The following is a 17,981-nucleotide window of genomic DNA, read 5'->3' as shown; positions in this document are numbered from 1 at the left end:
GCCGCAAAGGGAAGATTAGAAGGTTGTTATTTTTCTCTTCGCTGCCCCATTCATACTACTCTCATAACCACATGTGCCCATCCTCCCAACAAAATGAACAGTATGATGTTGGGACTTTAAAGATCATCAGACCCGGTTGGCAGGACATCTCCTGGCACGGCCATTCGTCTTACCCACAGGGAGACCAACGGCATGCAGCAAGGTGGGGCATCACCAATGTTTTTGAAATAACTTGATTTTTGATATTTCAAAAATTGTGAAGTAGCTTTCATGGTGAAAATCAGAACATTTTGCAATTTCTTACGATTACTTTATAATTTAGGTTTGTTTTCTTTTTTGATTTTAAGCCGAAGCAGGAAACCATAATCTTCAAAGTGCTTAGGGCTGCAAAAAATCTTTTTAGCTCTGTTTCTTTTCCCTGTGATGCTATTTAAGTTATAAAAAATGCCTACATTTGATTGCCATTTAAAATCACAAAGGGGCGTATCAATTCCAAAATTATTTTCAGATTCTGGTAAGAATGATGCCCATAATCTGCACTGAACATTCTTTCTATTTTGTGATTTTATGACCACCTCTGAGGAAAATGTGTTTTAGACTTACCACTACTTTTTTCTTTTATCTAATCCCGATTGACCTAATTATGACTTAACAGAGGTATCTTTTTTTCTTTGACTTAACCATCTATTTACCTTTGTAGGTGGATCGATTATAATGGGCAGATTAACTTCTCTTGGAAACAGTAGCATTTACTCTCTACAGACCTCTGTAAAGCCAAATTCTCCAGGTGCATATTACTGATTCCATGGAGGTGCACACCACATAAATCTCCATGTCTTGCAATTGGTTTGTGTCCTGGTAGTGTTGATTATAGGACTAAAATCAGAATGTGGGATAAAAATATATTTTACTTGCAAATAGTGGCATCATATAGGCACAGCTGTCATGAGCCTAGAAAATTCATAAATAGATGTCAAAATGATGGTTACTTATGTAAACGTATTCCTAGATCAATGTGATTTCCTGAAGGTTCAGAGAGATGACAAGAACAGAACCCAAGTCATAACAGCATTGAACGGCAGGGCTGCAAAGCTGTTCCACAGAATTTAGTTCATCTGTATTCAGAGTGCAATTGTAGTGGAACAGCAATGTGCCTGTTGTTATTGTAATAACTCAATCCTCAACTTCCAGCTAATGAGTTTTAATGCCCAAGAAATAACATCAGAAATTGTATTTCAACTTTAAAACATCATTAAATAGATCTTCTAAGTCTGAAATGAATCCAATGAGATTTTTTAATGCATCTTTAAAATATCCTTCCACGTTGATGCTTCTGGTTTAAAAAAAAATGTCATACTGTACTAGAAAATTTATTTGGAAATGATAACATATGGAGAAAGCATATAAATAAAGATTCTTGGGAAGATTAACTTTTTGGAACACCAATATTATCTCAGAACTTAGCTGTAAAACTATACTTTCAGTTTATAGAAGAAATATAAAACTATTCAATATTAAAGAATAGTAACAAATACGTAAACTTCACAATCTCTAGCAGCTTAACTTCTGCTACTATTTATAACTTAGATATATCAAACTAAATTCTCTATATTTCCATGCAACCAAACTGATTTCTAGGAGGCTGGGTTAAAGAAATCAGATGTATTCTGTGAGATGTAGTTTCTCACGGAATGAGTTGCCAACGGGTAGGAGCCAGAGATGAAAACCAGCAGTGGACATTTTTCCAACACTGACGAATTGAATTTAATTTTAAAGCCCATATATAAGGGATATGTTTCCTTTTAGGAACACTTAAATTGTGAATCTCACTACCATAGTTTGGAATTTTTTCCACTTTAGTGTCAAGTGTTTTCTATCCAGAAATAAGGAAATGAACATTTGTTCTCCAGTTTAAAAATCACTCACTATTTTTTTTAAAAGATTGTATTTATTTATTTGAGAGAGAGAGCACGAGCTGGGGGTGTAGGTGGGGGGTAGAGGGAGAAGGAGAAGCAGGCTCCCCACTGAGCAGGGAGCCCAACGACACGGGGTTCATCCCAGGACCCCGGGATCATGACCCGAGCGGAAGGCAGATGCTTAACCCAGATGCCCCCACCCACTACTTGTTTAAAACTTAGAAAAAATATTTCCATATTCTGTACCCTGTTAAAGATTTCCCCATGGTCTATCTACAACTTACGTTCATAGTCACACTGATCCTAAAAAGTAGAGTCAAACGTAAATAGTCTCTGATATTTATGTACACCTCACAACTTTTCATTTCTTTGCCTAATGATGTTCACTCTGATTTTTCCCTGGATTTAAAGAGCATTACATCCACCCAACAACAGCAGATACACACTCTTTTCAAGTGTACTTAAGGCATTTTCCACGATACGCCATAGCCAAAAACAGCCTCAATAAATACATTCAAAAGGATTGAAATCATACAAAGTATGTTCTCTAATCACAATGAAATAAAACTAGAAAGAGATAATAGAAATAAATTTTGGAAATTCACAAATATGTGAAAATTAAAAAACACAATCCTAAAAAACAATAGAGCAAAGGAGAAATCAGAGAGGAAATTAGAAAATACTTTGAGATGAATTAAAATGAAGAGAAAACATACTAAATCTATGGAATGGAGCTACACATTACTTAGGGGGAATTCTATAACAGTAAGACCTTATATTAAAAATATATATAGTTTTCTATTGCTACTGTTAACAACTTAATGCAAATTGAGTGAATTAAATCAACACAAATACAGTTCTGTAGGTTGGAAGTCTCACCCAGCTGAAATCAAGGTGTCAGTGGACACCTTGAATTCTCTGTAGGAGAGAATTTCTTTTTCTTTCCTTTTCCAGCCACTGAAGGAACCACATTCCATGGCTCATGACCCTGTTTCTTCATCTTTCAAACCAGCAACGGTGGATCTAGTCCTTTTCACATCCCATCACTCTGACCTCTTCTTCTGCCTCTATCTTCCATTTTTAAGGACTTTTGTGGTTATATTAGGCTCACTCCATAATCCAGGATAATTCCTCTACTTTAAGGTAGCTCATTAGCAACCTTAATTCCACCTGCAACTTTAATCCCCTTTGCTGTGTAATCTGACATATTTACAGTTTCAGGGTTTGCTGTGAACATCTTTGGGGGCAGAATAATGGCTTCCCAGGGGATGCTCTTTGAAAACATCATGATCATTGAAAGAAGCCAGTGACAAAGAACCACATATTGTATGTTTCCATTTCTATGAAATATCCAGAATAGGCAATTCTTTAGGAAGGGAAAGTATATTAGTAGTTGCTTACACTGGGGTCGAGGGTAGAGGGGTGAGGCTAGGGGAGTGACTGCTAATGGGTAAGAAGTTTCTTTTTGGAGTGATGAAAATACTCTAAAATTGATTGTGATGATAGTTATACAACTCTGAATATATTAAAAACAACTGATTTGTATACTTTAAATAGATGAATTTTATATTATTTATATATAATAATAAATTATATTCCAATAAAATTGTATTTCTATATCAATAACATAATAAAATCATATCTAAAAGTATATATACATATCTTCTCTTCCTTAGTTTAAGAAGGGATGATGAGCAATTACAGTCCAAGTCACTTGATAACCCACAGATACAAAGTTTCCATGAGGGTGCAGTAGCATGTCAGCACCTGTTTGTTTTTATTTTTTATATTTTTTTAAATTTTGTGATCAATATTTTTAATATTAGATCCTCACAAATTTAATTTTCTTAAAATTATTAAAGGCATTGCATATACCTGCCTGTTTTTAAAAATAGAATTCTTATATTGAGATAATTTTGGATATATATATATGCCGTTGTAGGAAATAATACAGAGTGATCCTGTGTAGACAGTTTGCCTCAATCGTAACGTAACACAAAACTACAGCACAAATCATTATCAGGATATTGACATTAATAGAGTCAAGATATAATCAAGATTTGTTCATAGGATGCCCTTATTATCCTATTGATGTTTATAGGGTCTGAGTGATACCTCCTGTTTCATTCCTGATATGGTTAATTTGTGTGTTTTCTCATTTCTCAGTCTTGCTGGGAATTTACCAATTTTATTAATGTTTTTGAAGAATTTGTTTCACCGATTTTTCTCTATCTTTTTTGTTTTTAATTTCAATGATGTATACTCTTACTTTTTTTAAGTAATCTCTATGCCCAACATGGGGCTTGAACCCATGACCCTAGAGATCAAGAGTCACGTGCTCTATGAACAGAGCCAGTCAGGTGTTCCAGTGTCTACTCTTATTTTTATTAATTCTTTCTTTCTATTTTCTTTGGGTTTATTTTGCTCTTCTTTTTCTAGATTCTTGAGCATAGATGATTTTGACTTTACCTCTTTTCTACTATCTTTTTAGTATTATAATTTTTTTCTCTCAGCACTGCTTTAACTATGTCCCCAAATTTTGATGTATCATAGTTTTTGATTTTCATTCAATTTGATGTATTTCCTGATATCGCTTGAGACTTCCTCTTTGAGCTATGAATTATTCAGTGGTGTATTTATTAGTTTCCAAGTGTTAGAAGATTTACCTATTATCTTTTCATTAATGAATTCTAGCTTGATTAATTGTGGTTGAAGATACTCCACATAATTTCATTTTTAGAAAACTTGTTGAGGTTATTTTTATGGCCCATGATCCATCTTGGTACATGTTCCATGAGTACTTGAAAAGAATGAGTATTCTGCCGTTGTTGAACGAAGTGTGTGATAAATCTTTATTAGATCCTGTTTGTTAATGGTGCGCTTTAAACTCTATCTTGCTGGTTTTCTGTCTAATTGCTCTATCAGCTGTTGTGAGAGGGATGTTGAAGTCTCCAACTATGATAGTTATGGATTTATCTATTTCTCCTTTTCTTCTTTCAGTTTTTGCTTTACATATTTTCCTGTTCTGTTTATGGTATGTAAACATTTAGGATCATTACATCTTTTTGGTGCATTGACCCTTTTATCATTAAGTAATGTCCGCCTATCTCTGATAATTTTCTTTGCTCTAAATTCTACTTTATGTAATATTAGGATAGTTACTCCTACTATCTTTTGATTAATGTTTGCCTGATATACCCTTTTCCAGAGTTTTTCTTCAACCTGATTTTACTGTTTTATTTGAAATTAGTTTCTTGTAGGAAGCATATATTTGGATCATATTTTCTTTTCATCTTCCTTGCTGATCTCTATCTTTCATTTTTTAAATTTTTTTTAATCTTCCCTGCCGATCTCTTTCATTTTTTAAATTTTTTGTTTGTTTGTTTTTGAGAGAGACAGAGGGAAGTGGCGAGGGGCAGAGGAAGAGAGAGAGAGATAATCTCAAGCAGGTTCCATGCCTGGAGTGGAGCCCAACACAGGGCTTGATCTCATGACCCTGAGATCATAACCTGAGCTGAAATCAAGAGCCAGTCACTTAACTGACTGAGCCACCGAGGCGCCCCAATCTATCTTTTAATTGGTTCATTAAGACACTTTATATTTAATATAACAATTAATATTTAAGAGTTTAAGTCTGCCATATTATTTTTTAAAGATTTTATTTATTTATTTATTTATTTATTTATTTGAGAGAGAGATTGGTGGCTGGGAGAGGCAGAAGGAGAGGGAGAGAGAGAATCTCAAGCATACTCCACTCTGAGCACAGAGCCTCACATGGAGCTCAATCCCACAACCCTGAGATCATGACCTGAGGTGAAATCAAGAGTCAAATGCTTAACCAATTGAGTCACCCCCAGGCACCCTGCCATATTATTTTTTGTTTTCTGCTTATTCTGATATTATTTCTTTTTTTTCCTGCCTTCCTATGTTCTACTTAAAATTTTTTAGAATTCTATTTTGATTCATGTATTTTTTGAGTGTGTCTTTTGTATAGCTTTTTAGTGGTTACTTTGGGCATTACATTATGTATACATAAAATCAGTCTACTGTTATGACATTTTAGCAGTTAGACTACAGTGTAGCAACTTTATGTCCCTTTACTCATACCTATTTGTATATCTTAAATATTTCTTCTACATACAGTTAGACCTACATTAGGTAGTGTTATAATTTTGGCTTCTGTTGTCAAATATAATTTAGAAAACTCAAGAGAAGCAAGAAAGTTTATTGTATTTAACCATATTTTACTTTTTAAAAAATCAAGTAGTTCTTTGCTAGAGAAAGTATTGTTTTGCTCCAGAATCCTAGGGGATTGTGCTGTAACACTTCTTCTTCTGTCTTCTTTTTATTAAGTTTTTAATTTTAATTCCAGTACACTTAACATACAGTGTTATATTAGTTTCAGGTGTACAATATAGTGATTCAACAATTCCATATGTTACTCAGTGCTCACCATGAAAAGTGTACACTTAATCCCCTTCACCTATTTCATCCATCCCGTTACCCCATCCACCTCTCCTCTGGTAACCATTTGTTTGTTCTCTATGGTTAAGAGTCTGGCTTTTGGTTTGTCTCTTTTTTTCCCTTTGTTTGTTTATTTTTCTTAAATTCCACATATGAGTGAAATCATATGATATTTATCTTTCTCTGACTGACTTATTTCACTTAGCATTATACTCTAGATTCATCCATGTTGTTGCAAATGGGAAGATTCATTCTTTTTTATGGCTGAATAATATTCTATTGTGTGTATATATACACCACATCTTCTTTATCCATTCATTTATTGATGGACACTTGGGCTGCTTCCATAATTTGACTATTGTAAATAATGCTGCAATAAACATAAGGTTGCACATATACTTCCAAATTAGCATTCTCATATTCTTTGGGGAAATACCCGGTAGTATGATTACTGGATCATGTGATAGTTTTATATTTAATTCTTTGAAGAACCTTTACATAGGTCAATGGAACAGAACAGAAAGCCCAGAAATGAACCCACGATTATATGGTCAATTAATCTTTGACAAAGGAGGCAAGAATATGCAATGGAAAAAAGACAGTCTCTTCAACAAATGGTGCTGGGAAAACTGCACAGGTACATGCAAAACAGTGAAACTAGACCACTTTCTTACACCACACACAAAAATAAACTCAAAATGGATTGAGGACCTAAATGTGAGATTTGAAACCATAAAAATCCTAGAAGAGAGCACAGGCAGTAATTTCTCTGACACCAGCCGTAACAACATCTTTCTAGATATGTCTCCTGAGGCAAGGGAAACAAAAGCAAAAATAAACTATTGAGACTACATCAAAATAAAAGCTTCTGCACAGCAAAGGAAACAATCAACAAAACTGACAGACAACCTACAGAACGGGAGAAGTTATTTGCAAATGACATATCTGATAATGTGTTAGTTTCCAAAATATCTAAGGATTGTCAGTTTTTTTTAAAGTTATATTGGATGCATTTGTATTTATGTATCGTTAGACTAAAGCCAATGTTTCTTTTTCTCCAAACAGCTTCCTCCTCTCTGGCCTCCACTTTCCATTCTTCATTCCTGTAGAAAGAACAAAATATCTAAATGCATATTCAGGGATTGACAGAGACATGGGATTGCCCCAGCCAAGTTTGTCATTTGGTGCAACAGGCAAGCTAATAATATTTTGTCCCAGCAAACTGCTATTGTTTAAAGGTATAATTAACATTATGTATTAAGGGCAGGATTGATGAATGTAAAGAGGGTTTTATTTAGTTTGTTTTAATTTCTTGTCAAAATGCTGCCTTCTTTGGGAGAACATAATTTCAATTTATATTTTAACAGTTACAAGGAAACACCTTAGCTAACTAGCAGCCACCACAATTTTGCCCCGTTCATGTTGTTAGCAATCCCTCATAGAGGGATTGTTTTAGCAATCCCCAATAGAGAGTTGCCCGGGTGCCCTGCTCACTGTCCCCTTAATCTGGCCGTGGACACATGGACAGCAGCAAGAACACAATGCCCATCTCTTCCTCCTCCCCCATTATCTGATACTTCTTTCCTGTTCTCTCTCCTATGACATCCTGCCACCTTACTTTCCACCCCTAAAGCTCTCCTTGCTGCTTTACCCCTTTTTCTTTCCTTTTTCTCTCCTCGGATAAAGGCTAAAGAGAGAAATAGACAGTAAGATTAAAGTAATACGTCTTCTTTCTCCTACTCCAATGCATCTTCCTTAGGGCTACAAAGCTATCTTCCCCACTTTTAATATAATCACTTAACTCCCCAACTTAAAATCATTCTGTAACTCTGCATTTCTTTAAAATACTGTCCAAAAATCTTTCGTGTGTGTACAAGGCTCTGCCTGTATTAGAATAATGTGTTTTTACATCTATATTCCTGACTAAACTGAGAGTCTCACAGGACAGAAACTGAGTGGGGAGTGTGTGTGTATGGGTGTGTGTGTGTGTGTGCACATATTTATGTTTTTATTTTCTCCTGTATTCTAAGCATTTAATTTAGTGCCAAGTACAAAGAAAATTTGTAATAAATGATTGTTGAATAAAGCAACTTACAGAAGTTGTGTCTCAGTTTTTAATAGTATGTTCTCTGGGCTGTAAAGATGGAAAGCTCTTAGTTCACAGGCATGATGAAGTTTAACAAAGATTAAGACAGGCCTCTCTTTGACCTCTGTCCCAAAGTAATAATTACAAAATTTAACAGGGATATTCTAAATAAAAAGATCTGTCTTTGTTGTATAATTATGAGGACTGATTCTAATGGCAAAATGTTCTTAAAAACAGGAGACAAAGCCAGCAGTCTCGCAGTCATGAAGACATAGATGCTCAGGTGGGTGGATTTTGATTCATTTTAAATTGACCAGTTACTTATTTGTGTCTAATTATGTCTTTTCACCTAGAAAAGGCTTTATAAATAATAAAATCCATATTTTGTTGTTTCAAATAATTTTTTGTTAAACACCACCTAACATGATTTATGTTGAGGGTATTTTTCACATAATGTATGGTGAATATTTCCTAAGATTCTCCTACATGTTAAGCTTCATAAATTTTACACTAGCGAGCTTCCACAACCTTGGCATACAGTGTTTTCTTTTTTGCAAACATGTAGAATTTATTTGGGAGGGAAAGTGCGAGGCAGCCAGCACATCCAGTCTGAGTCTCCGGTAATGCAGAGGTATACAGGCTGCCATGAAAATCTGGTTCCCAGCGCTTACTCTCAATTGTTTAAAAAGATGTTAGATAGTCAAAGATAAATATTGATCAGTATGTGTGGCTGTTCCATCCACAAGCAAGAGTGGGAAGGTGGGATTTAATGTTAAATTAATTATGTCAATGGAAACTTTTGCATGCTGACATAAAGCAACACGTGAAATTCAAAGAACAATTATAAGTTATTTTCTTCAGACTTCAGCGCACACTAGCAAAAACCTAGTGAACACATCTGCAAACTATCTGCTCATGGTTCTTTCCTCTCTCTTCTTCAGTTCACAGTTCAAAGTCTTCCTCTGCCAAATCCTATGAAGTAATAGAGAACAGGTTTGTCTTAATTATGTAGTTTGATAATGGAACACTTGTTAGAAGCCACTTTTTGCCCTTGAATATTTAATTTTGTGATAATTATTGTTCCTGTATTTCTCTTTTAAAACCACCTTGAGTATTATTCTGGGTATGTTTTATCAGTCTTCTAAAAGTTGATAAGAATACAAAGAAGAATACATGAAGAATAGAAAGGTTCTTTTAAAAATATGGTACTGATTTATTCAAATAGATGAAAAGAACTAAATCTTTTCAGCTTGGCCAATTGATGAGTAAGAGGGCTAAAAGAATTTGAAGGGTGTGAACAAAAAACATGGACAACAAATGTTTAGCATTATGCAAATGTTCACTGGGTAAAACAGCAACATGCAAGATAAATTCTGGTTCTAATAAAATGATATTTAGACAAAAACAATTGCCACTGGTTGGAAAATTCATTGCTTGAATTATTTAAACTTAGCAAATAAGAAATGTCAAATGTTTAGCAGCTCGTAGGATATATAAAAGGCCATATGGAGACATATGGAGACTTAATGAATTATGCAAATCAAACCAAAAATTTTTCAAAGATCACCTTTCACCGTATCATTAAATTCTGACTCAAAGATGCTGAAAATTTCATTATACCTGGTTTGTATTTCATTCTACTAGACTGTTCAGACTTACCTACCTGGGGACCCAGCCCCAAAGCAGCAAGTTGAAAAGCACCTACACCGTATGTGAAGGAGTTTCACTGGCTAAACTTAAAGCACATGCCGGAGGGACAAGCATCTGTCAGAACTCTCCCCAGGGATTGAGGCATTGGCAGGCACCATTTCTGCATTTTCTCTGTACCTTGTTAGCATTGCTGGCCCCAGCCCTGCCCTCTCCTGCCACTGCGATCCTGCCCTCATGGCCAAAGACACAGGAAAAGATCATGCTCAACATCACTAATCATTAGGGAAATGCAAATCAAAACCACAACGAGATATCACCTCACCCCAGTCAGAATGGTTATCAAAAAGACAGGAAATAACAAGTGTTGTCAAGGCTGTGGAGAAAAGTGGACTCTTGTGCACTGTTGCTGGGAATGTAGATTGGTGCAGCCACTCTGGAAAACAGTATGGAAGTTCTTCAAAAAGCTGAAGATAGAACTGCCATATAACTCAGCAATTCCACCTTGGGCATTTATCTGAAGAAAACAAAAACACTAGTTTGAAAAGATGTATGGGCCCCTATGTTCATCGCAGCATTATTCACAATAGCCAAATATAGAAACATCCAAAGTGTCCATCAGTGAGTGAATGGATAAAGAAGATATATATACACACACACAATGGAATACTACTTGGACATAAAAAAGAATGAAATCTTGCTGTTTGTGACAACGTGGATTGTTGTCACAACATGGATGGTATTATGTTAAGGGAAATAAATCAGACAGAGAAAGACAAACCTTATACATTGAATCTAAAAAATGAAATAAACATACAAAAGACAAAATTCATAGATGCAGAGAACAGATTGGTAGTTGCCAGAGGGAGGGAGATTGGGAGTGGGTGAAATGGGAGAAGGGGGTCGGGAGATACAAACTTCCATTCATAAATTAAATAAGTCATGGGAATGTAATGTACCGTATGGTGACCATAGTCAACAATATTGCATTGCATGTCATGTAAGTTTATATGGTGATAGTGGGAAACCAGACTTACTGCAGTGATCATTTTGCAGTGTATACAAATATCAAATCATTATGTTGTACACCTGAAAATAATATTATATGTCAATTATAGCTCAGTAAAAACAATTCAAATATTTTTTAAGTCATATCAATTTCAGAACATTTAATATTCAGTGCTGAGCATGGAAGCTTGAAAATCATGAAAGAGATAAATAAGGCACATTGACGTTTCAGTTCGATGATTTTAGTTTAATATTTAATGAGTCGGCTATGAGAAAGGCAAGATGCTGAGCAGAGAGGGGATTGCAAAGAAAACAAAATAACCCTTGTTAGATAGTAGTTTACCAAATAGAAGTAGACATGAAACATATTTGCAAAACTATGATAGAGTGATTAAATGTGTGATACAAATACCAGTTCTCAGTAAGAAAGGTAATTAACTCATGGCTGAGGCTGAATATTTCAAGGCCAAAAAACACAAATGGAAGGAGAGGCATTCTAGATGGAGAAAATGGAGTCAAATATTCACAGGTCACGAGTGGTTTTAGAGAAGTTCATGGTTCTGGCTGACACACAGCCAGAAATGCAGCTAGATTGTGGCCAGACTGTGGGACACTTTAAAGGCTAGGGTGAGAAGTGTGGATTTTATTCCATCGGAAAACCAATGGACTTTCTTAATAGGAGAATGACACATGGAATAAATGCTTTTGAACCATTAATTTTTCAGAAACACACAGGAACAGCTAAAGTGGGTAAAAATGTAGGCATGAAGGTCACTTCATCATCTTAAACCACTGCATAATCTTAAAATCATCAGAAACTGAAGTATGGGGCTGGCAGCAGGAACGGAAAAGAAGGAAGGAAAGAAGGAAGATTTGGGGGAGTACTACAATACATTTCTAAAATTTTGTACTGGCAATACATTTTTTTTAAGTTAATGGTCTTTTTTTATTGGAATAAAAAAAAGACTAGCATTTACAACTTGGAATGGACGTAAATTGTAATTTCTTGATCAGCAATGTTGATGCTTGTGCTGAAGTCCACGGCCACAACCTACTCTGCTGGCTCCAAGTCATGGTTCAGGAGGTTTTAAAAACAGAGTGTCCCAAGATGCTCCCTTGGTAAAGGTTTAAAAAAAAAAAAATGTGTGTGAATGGTGACAGCCTGACACCCATTTCGCTCTAAGACAACACGGGACAACGCTAAACCAACACACACGGCATGCCACCAGGATGAGTGTCATGGTCACCATGGGTGGGGGCGCCCGGAAGTACGAGAGGGCCGTCCTGCTAAATGGGGCTATGTCTAGACAGGTTATCCTTCACCCATTTTTCTGCACAGCATCCTGAGGTAAACCAATTTTAAATGTTTTGTTTTCAGTAAACCAGCTATGACAATTTATACTAACAAACTGAACTAGCACCCATTTGAAGAAGTTTTAAATTTGTTTTTTTCATTTTTTGTTTTTAATACAAATGCCTGACTGTGCTCTGTTGTCAAGCTGCATGCATGAAAAACTGGCCAGTCCAAACAGTGTATTAATCATGAGCAAATGGAACTGCAAGGAGTCCGTTAGGTGCTTCCTTATCATTAAGGTAGTACAAGTATTTATATCGTAAAACTGATGTGTAGCTTGATCTTTAGGGGACAGGACCACCAACCAATACATGCAGATTTTGTGTGTGTGGACAGAAGGTACTTTTGACATTCAGTTTTGCTATATAGAAACAGAATGAGTAAATGAACTTTTTTTTTTTGGCAAGAGGTAAGTAAAAGATTCAATTTGATTCTTCCAGAAGGGAGGAAAGGAGTTGAAAGTAGGACTTCATTTAGCAGTCATCATCCATACGAATTCTTCATAGTTGACTTGCCCATCTCCATCAATAACTGCTTCTCTGATCGTTTCATCTACTTCTTCATCTGTTAGTTTTTCTCCTAAGTTGGTCATGACATGACGTAGCTCCGCCGCGCTGACGTAACCATTGCCATCCTTGTCAAAGACTCGGAATGCCTCGCGGATTTCTTCTTCAGGGTCTGTATCTTTCATTTTTCTAGCCATCATAGTCAAAAATTCTGGGAAGTCGATGGTGCCATTTCCGTCAGCATCCACCTCGTTGATCAGATGCTGCAACTCGGCTTCTGTTGGGTTCTGACCCAGAGACCTCATGACAGTTCCAAGTTCCTTTGTTGTGATGGTGCCATCGCCAGGTTGTCAAATAGGGAGAAAGCTTCCTTGAACTCAGCAATCTGCTCTTCGGTCAACTGATCAGCCGTGGTGCGAGCAAAGGCAAGAAGGGCAGAGGGAGCGAGGGCGGCTGCACCGGCGCAGGGGCCGTGAGGCGGGGCCGCCCCCGCTGCTGCTGCCGCTGCAATGCGAAGGCGCGATGTGCGCTCAGCGCTGTGCGGCCGCCACCTCCCGCCTGGGACTGCGAGTAAGGGCGCCGCGCCCGCGAGGCTCCCAGCACCACGGCGCGGCAATACATTTTAATAGCAGTTCACTTAAGTTGGGGATATATCAGTAAATTTCATTACTTAAATTAGTGATAATATTTAGAAGTCAAATATATTCATGCATAATGTTACAAAAATGGCATAGATCTAGTCCTTTTTAACAGTTCAATAGATGTGAGCAATGTGTTTTATGTTTAATAATATATGTTTTAAATTGCCATTAAAATCAATATTTAATGCAATTAGAATGTGAGTGAAGGAGTTAAAGGTTTAGTATAAACAGGAGTAAATAAAATTTCATCATTATGAATTCGTGAAGATAAAATCAACAAGGAATTGTTGAGGACTTACTTCACGCTACTTTTTTTTTTTTTTTTACTTCCTACTACATTTTGAGGCTAAATAATATACCGATAAGGAAACAATCCAGCTTTTAAAAATGGTTCTAACTTTCATAAATGAGTAAAAATTGAATCATAATAATAAGTGCAACAATTTATGTTATGTCACTGAAAGAGAAAGCTAAACCCTCAGCTCTATAGAAACCCTGAAAAATAAGTGATGTTAGACAAGTTAATATTATTTTTTGTATGTAAACCTTTCTCGGTGGAACTATTCTCCAAATAAATTTTCTTTTCTTAAGTCATTATGCCGTGCTGTGTACATATAGCTTGAGATTCCATTGTGTGTAGTGTGGGGCATTGGACTAAGGAGCATGATTTTTGCTGTATGGTAGCACTCATGTTTTCTCTTATATTCTCTATTTTTTTCTTTCCCATTGTTTTCTCTTTCTCATTTCTGCTTGTGCTGTTCTAATTGCAACTATCATATGACATTACCAGCCAAGTAGAGATTTCTTCCCAATCCTTTGCATTATTGGGTAGAAGGGAGGCTTTTGTTGCTCTTTGTTTTGTTCATTGTTGCTGAGTACTAAGGAAGTGCTTCTTTGGCCACCTGACCCATTCTTCTTGGCACGTTCCCTCCCATTACACTTGGGAGTCATATTATGCAAAATAAGTTAATGCATGATCCCACTGGGGATATTCTTGAGGACTAGAAGATAAGATTCTTTGGAAATCCTAACAATACCACTGAACTTCCTTTTAACAAAAGTTAGACTTATATCACATGTATTCATTTATTTTTTAATAACTTCAAAGGAATACACTTTTATTTTTTCTTATTCCTAATAGTATTACTATTCTTTTAAATTTTCACAACTAAATAGTTTTCACACATCATTCTTGGAAATTAAATAATGACAGAACTGGGCCTTAGAAGCTAGGTCACTGCACATTCAATCTAGTTATTTTTACTTAACTGGGAGCCACTTTTCCTTTCTCTGCTTTTCGGTGAAGAAAAGAGTAGATGATCTGTAAATGCCCCTTCATTCTTTATTTCTAAGGATTATAATTAAGTTCTGGAACCCTACTGTCAAACTCTGAAAATGTGCTTAGATGAGTTAATGGTGAGCATGAGACCATGAGTGTCGCTTTAAGTAAATTTGATATTCTAGGAAGATCAAAATGGTAACTTTGTTTTTATGATTACTCCCTGAGAACTGGTGCATTTAGTCTGAACAACAGGTTTCAGAATGATATAATTGTTAAAAGAATATCAAGGATTAACATGATCCTTGTATAATTTTAAATGACCTTTTTTCCTTATACTAATCTTGAATAAAACAAAAAGATAAACAAGTAACAGAAATAAAATCTTGGTTCTAAAGCATGAATTACTTGGAAGTTATTTGAATAATATTAAATTTTTATTAGTTCATTCAATTGAATGATTCTTCAAATATATTTTCTGAATGAAATTTACATCTCAAAAAATGAATTAGGTAATTTGTACTTTAAGTTTCTTTACAAAATATTTTTAAATTTTAATTCCTATAAGATTTTTGAGAGGATCACAAGTTCCCCCCTTTTTTTAAGTTTCTAATCCAAATATAAACAGACAATTATCATTGTATCATATGTGCTAAATGAATTTTAGTGCCATGTCCTTTCCTTTTCCCAGCAACCAGGGTGATCTCTTCATGGTCTCTCAGCAGTGTTAACACAGCCTAAGGCACCATCTGAGCTGATATCATTCATGAGACAAGAAGAATAGACCCACTTGGCATCAGAAGTGGTCATGCCTGGGTGGCTCAGTTGGTTAAGTGTCTGCCTTCCACCAGGTCATGATCCTGCTCAGTGGGGAGCCTGCTTCTCCCTCTCCCTCTGTGCCTCCCCCACCCCCACGCATGCTCTCTCTCTCTCTCTCAAATGAATAAAGTCTTTAAAAAAATGGTCAGTATTGATGGTCAGTATAATCATAACCGAGTAAACTCTGTACAGAATTACATGGTAATAATAATCACAATCATTTTCATTAATCGACTTAAATCCTCACAGGAATTCTTCAAGGTGGGGACTCTTACCTTTTACAGATGAGGCAAGCCAGTTTAGTCACCTGTCCAAGGTCACAAAGTTCACACATGATACACCTGAGTTTTATGCCCTGTCTGCAAGATCCAGAGTTTATGCTCTTACCCACCATGTCCTACACACTTCACGATCGCCTCCCGTGGAAGAAATACTCACCCGAGCATAGTCAGAAAGTCTTTTTTTATACTATATATGTTATTAAAATGTATCTTTTAGAGATCATTAAATAGTTCACATCAAAACTGTTTTTAGGAAATTTCACTCTACTGTAACTTTATTTCAAGTGTGAATTTTAGGAAAAAGGCAATTTTGTGCTTGTGTCTTTATCTCCAGTGTGTTTTGGCACTTATAACACAGTGTGATCCTAAATTCCTTTAAGAATAAAATAGAATTGTTTTTTTCCAAACATACTCATCCATTTTCATTTTATTACTGTTCTGTACTTCAAATGCACTTCCAGTTACCATCAAATCCCATAATTTCCATCCATAACATCTGGATAAATGCATATAGATTCTATGCCAAAGAGCTATAATGCGTGAAAAAATACTCTTGGCATTCCCTAAAATTTTCCATTTCTTTAAAAATTAGGCTTTACTCCTCTCATAAGCAAAGATGAAAGCTTATAATTAGCTAATTTTTTTTCTAGTCAGTGTTATATTTACTATTTTATTTTCTATGCTAATTTTCCCCTGACACGTCTGTTGTCTCTTTTTTGGATGAAGAGGCTTCTCATCCTAATGATATTTAAGAATTCATTATTTTCCTTTATTGTGTATAAAGAAGCATACGTCCAATTTTCCTCCCTGCTTTACTGACACTCTGTTTTTGAAGGGATCCCATAAGATCCCCTGGATAGGATATATTGGAGAGTTCTATGTTTTTGCAAAGTATATGATTTTGTGATGTTTTATATTTTGTTTCTTAGTTGAAAACTCCCTGTCCACAATGATCAAGAAAGATATATAAATAGTCTCCCATAGATGTACTTGCCAGTATAACTTGCCTGAGAAATAAAACAACTAAATGTTTGACAAGTTAGAAATTTTTATCACTTGAGAACATTCTTTCTGAGAGTTACAATAACCTTGGATGTCAGAATTATGCACTGACCTCCAAATGATGCAGAATTGTGGAGCTCCTTAGGAAAACTGGAAGGGACAGGATTATATTTGTCATTAAACTCTATGAACATTTTGCTGACATAGATTTTTTGGCTTTCAACCTTCTTTCCCCTAGCTCTTTATTAGCAGTATTCTGGGGAGAGTACTGAATAGAAGTTTCACCTTGCTTACCAAACTCTTTTTTAGTAACAGACTTGTACCTGAATTTTAATGACAGATGCTGTTGGAAAGCAGTATTTATTTCTGCATTGTGAACTTTGAGTATTAAGGTTTTTAGTTGTAAAATGTTGGCTTTTATGTCATCAAAAGGATATCTTACTTCATATTAGGCTTTTTTAGAGGGCAAGGGAATCATCACTGTGATTTAATTTAAATAGACTTAATTAAATCTATCTGCGTTTAAAAGCAAAATCAGACCTATAAATACAGAGAACGAACTGATGGTTGCCAGAGGAGGGGGTGGAGATGGGTAAAGTGAGTGATGGAGGGGAGTGGGAAATATAGACTTCCAGTTTCAGAATCAATAAGTCACAGGTATAAAAGGCAGAGCACAGGGAAAATAGTCAATAATATTGTAATAGCATTGTCCTTTGGCAGATGGTAGCTACACTTGTGAGCACAGCATAAAGTATAGAGAAGTTGAATCACTATGTTGTACACCTGAAACTAATATAACACTGTGTCAACCATACTCAACTAAAAAATTTTTAAGTAAATAAATAGGCAAATCTTTGTGTTTGAAGAAGGGTGAATTTTATGCTTCAAGGAGACAGAGATTTTCTTATATCTCCATTCCCCACCCCAACATTTTCCTTATAATGCTTTCCATAAGCAGTAGAAAGGTGATAACTTTAT

The 17,981-nt window shown here is 35.6% G+C and overlaps 1 pseudogene; it reads right to left on the bottom strand.

The window, feature by feature from the left end:
* Window positions 1-12,247: 12,247 nt before the first annotated feature.
* Window positions 12,248-13,439, bottom strand: LOC118553058 (calmodulin pseudogene; annotated as a pseudogene).
* Between the last annotated feature and the right edge of the window lie 4,542 nt (window positions 13,440-17,981).

The sequence above is a fragment of the Halichoerus grypus genome, chromosome 4 (genome assembly GCF_964656455.1).
Source record: "Halichoerus grypus chromosome 4, mHalGry1.hap1.1, whole genome shotgun sequence".
Taxonomy (NCBI): domain Eukaryota; kingdom Metazoa; phylum Chordata; class Mammalia; order Carnivora; family Phocidae; genus Halichoerus; species Halichoerus grypus.
This window is presented reverse-complemented; position numbering and strand designations above follow the sequence as displayed.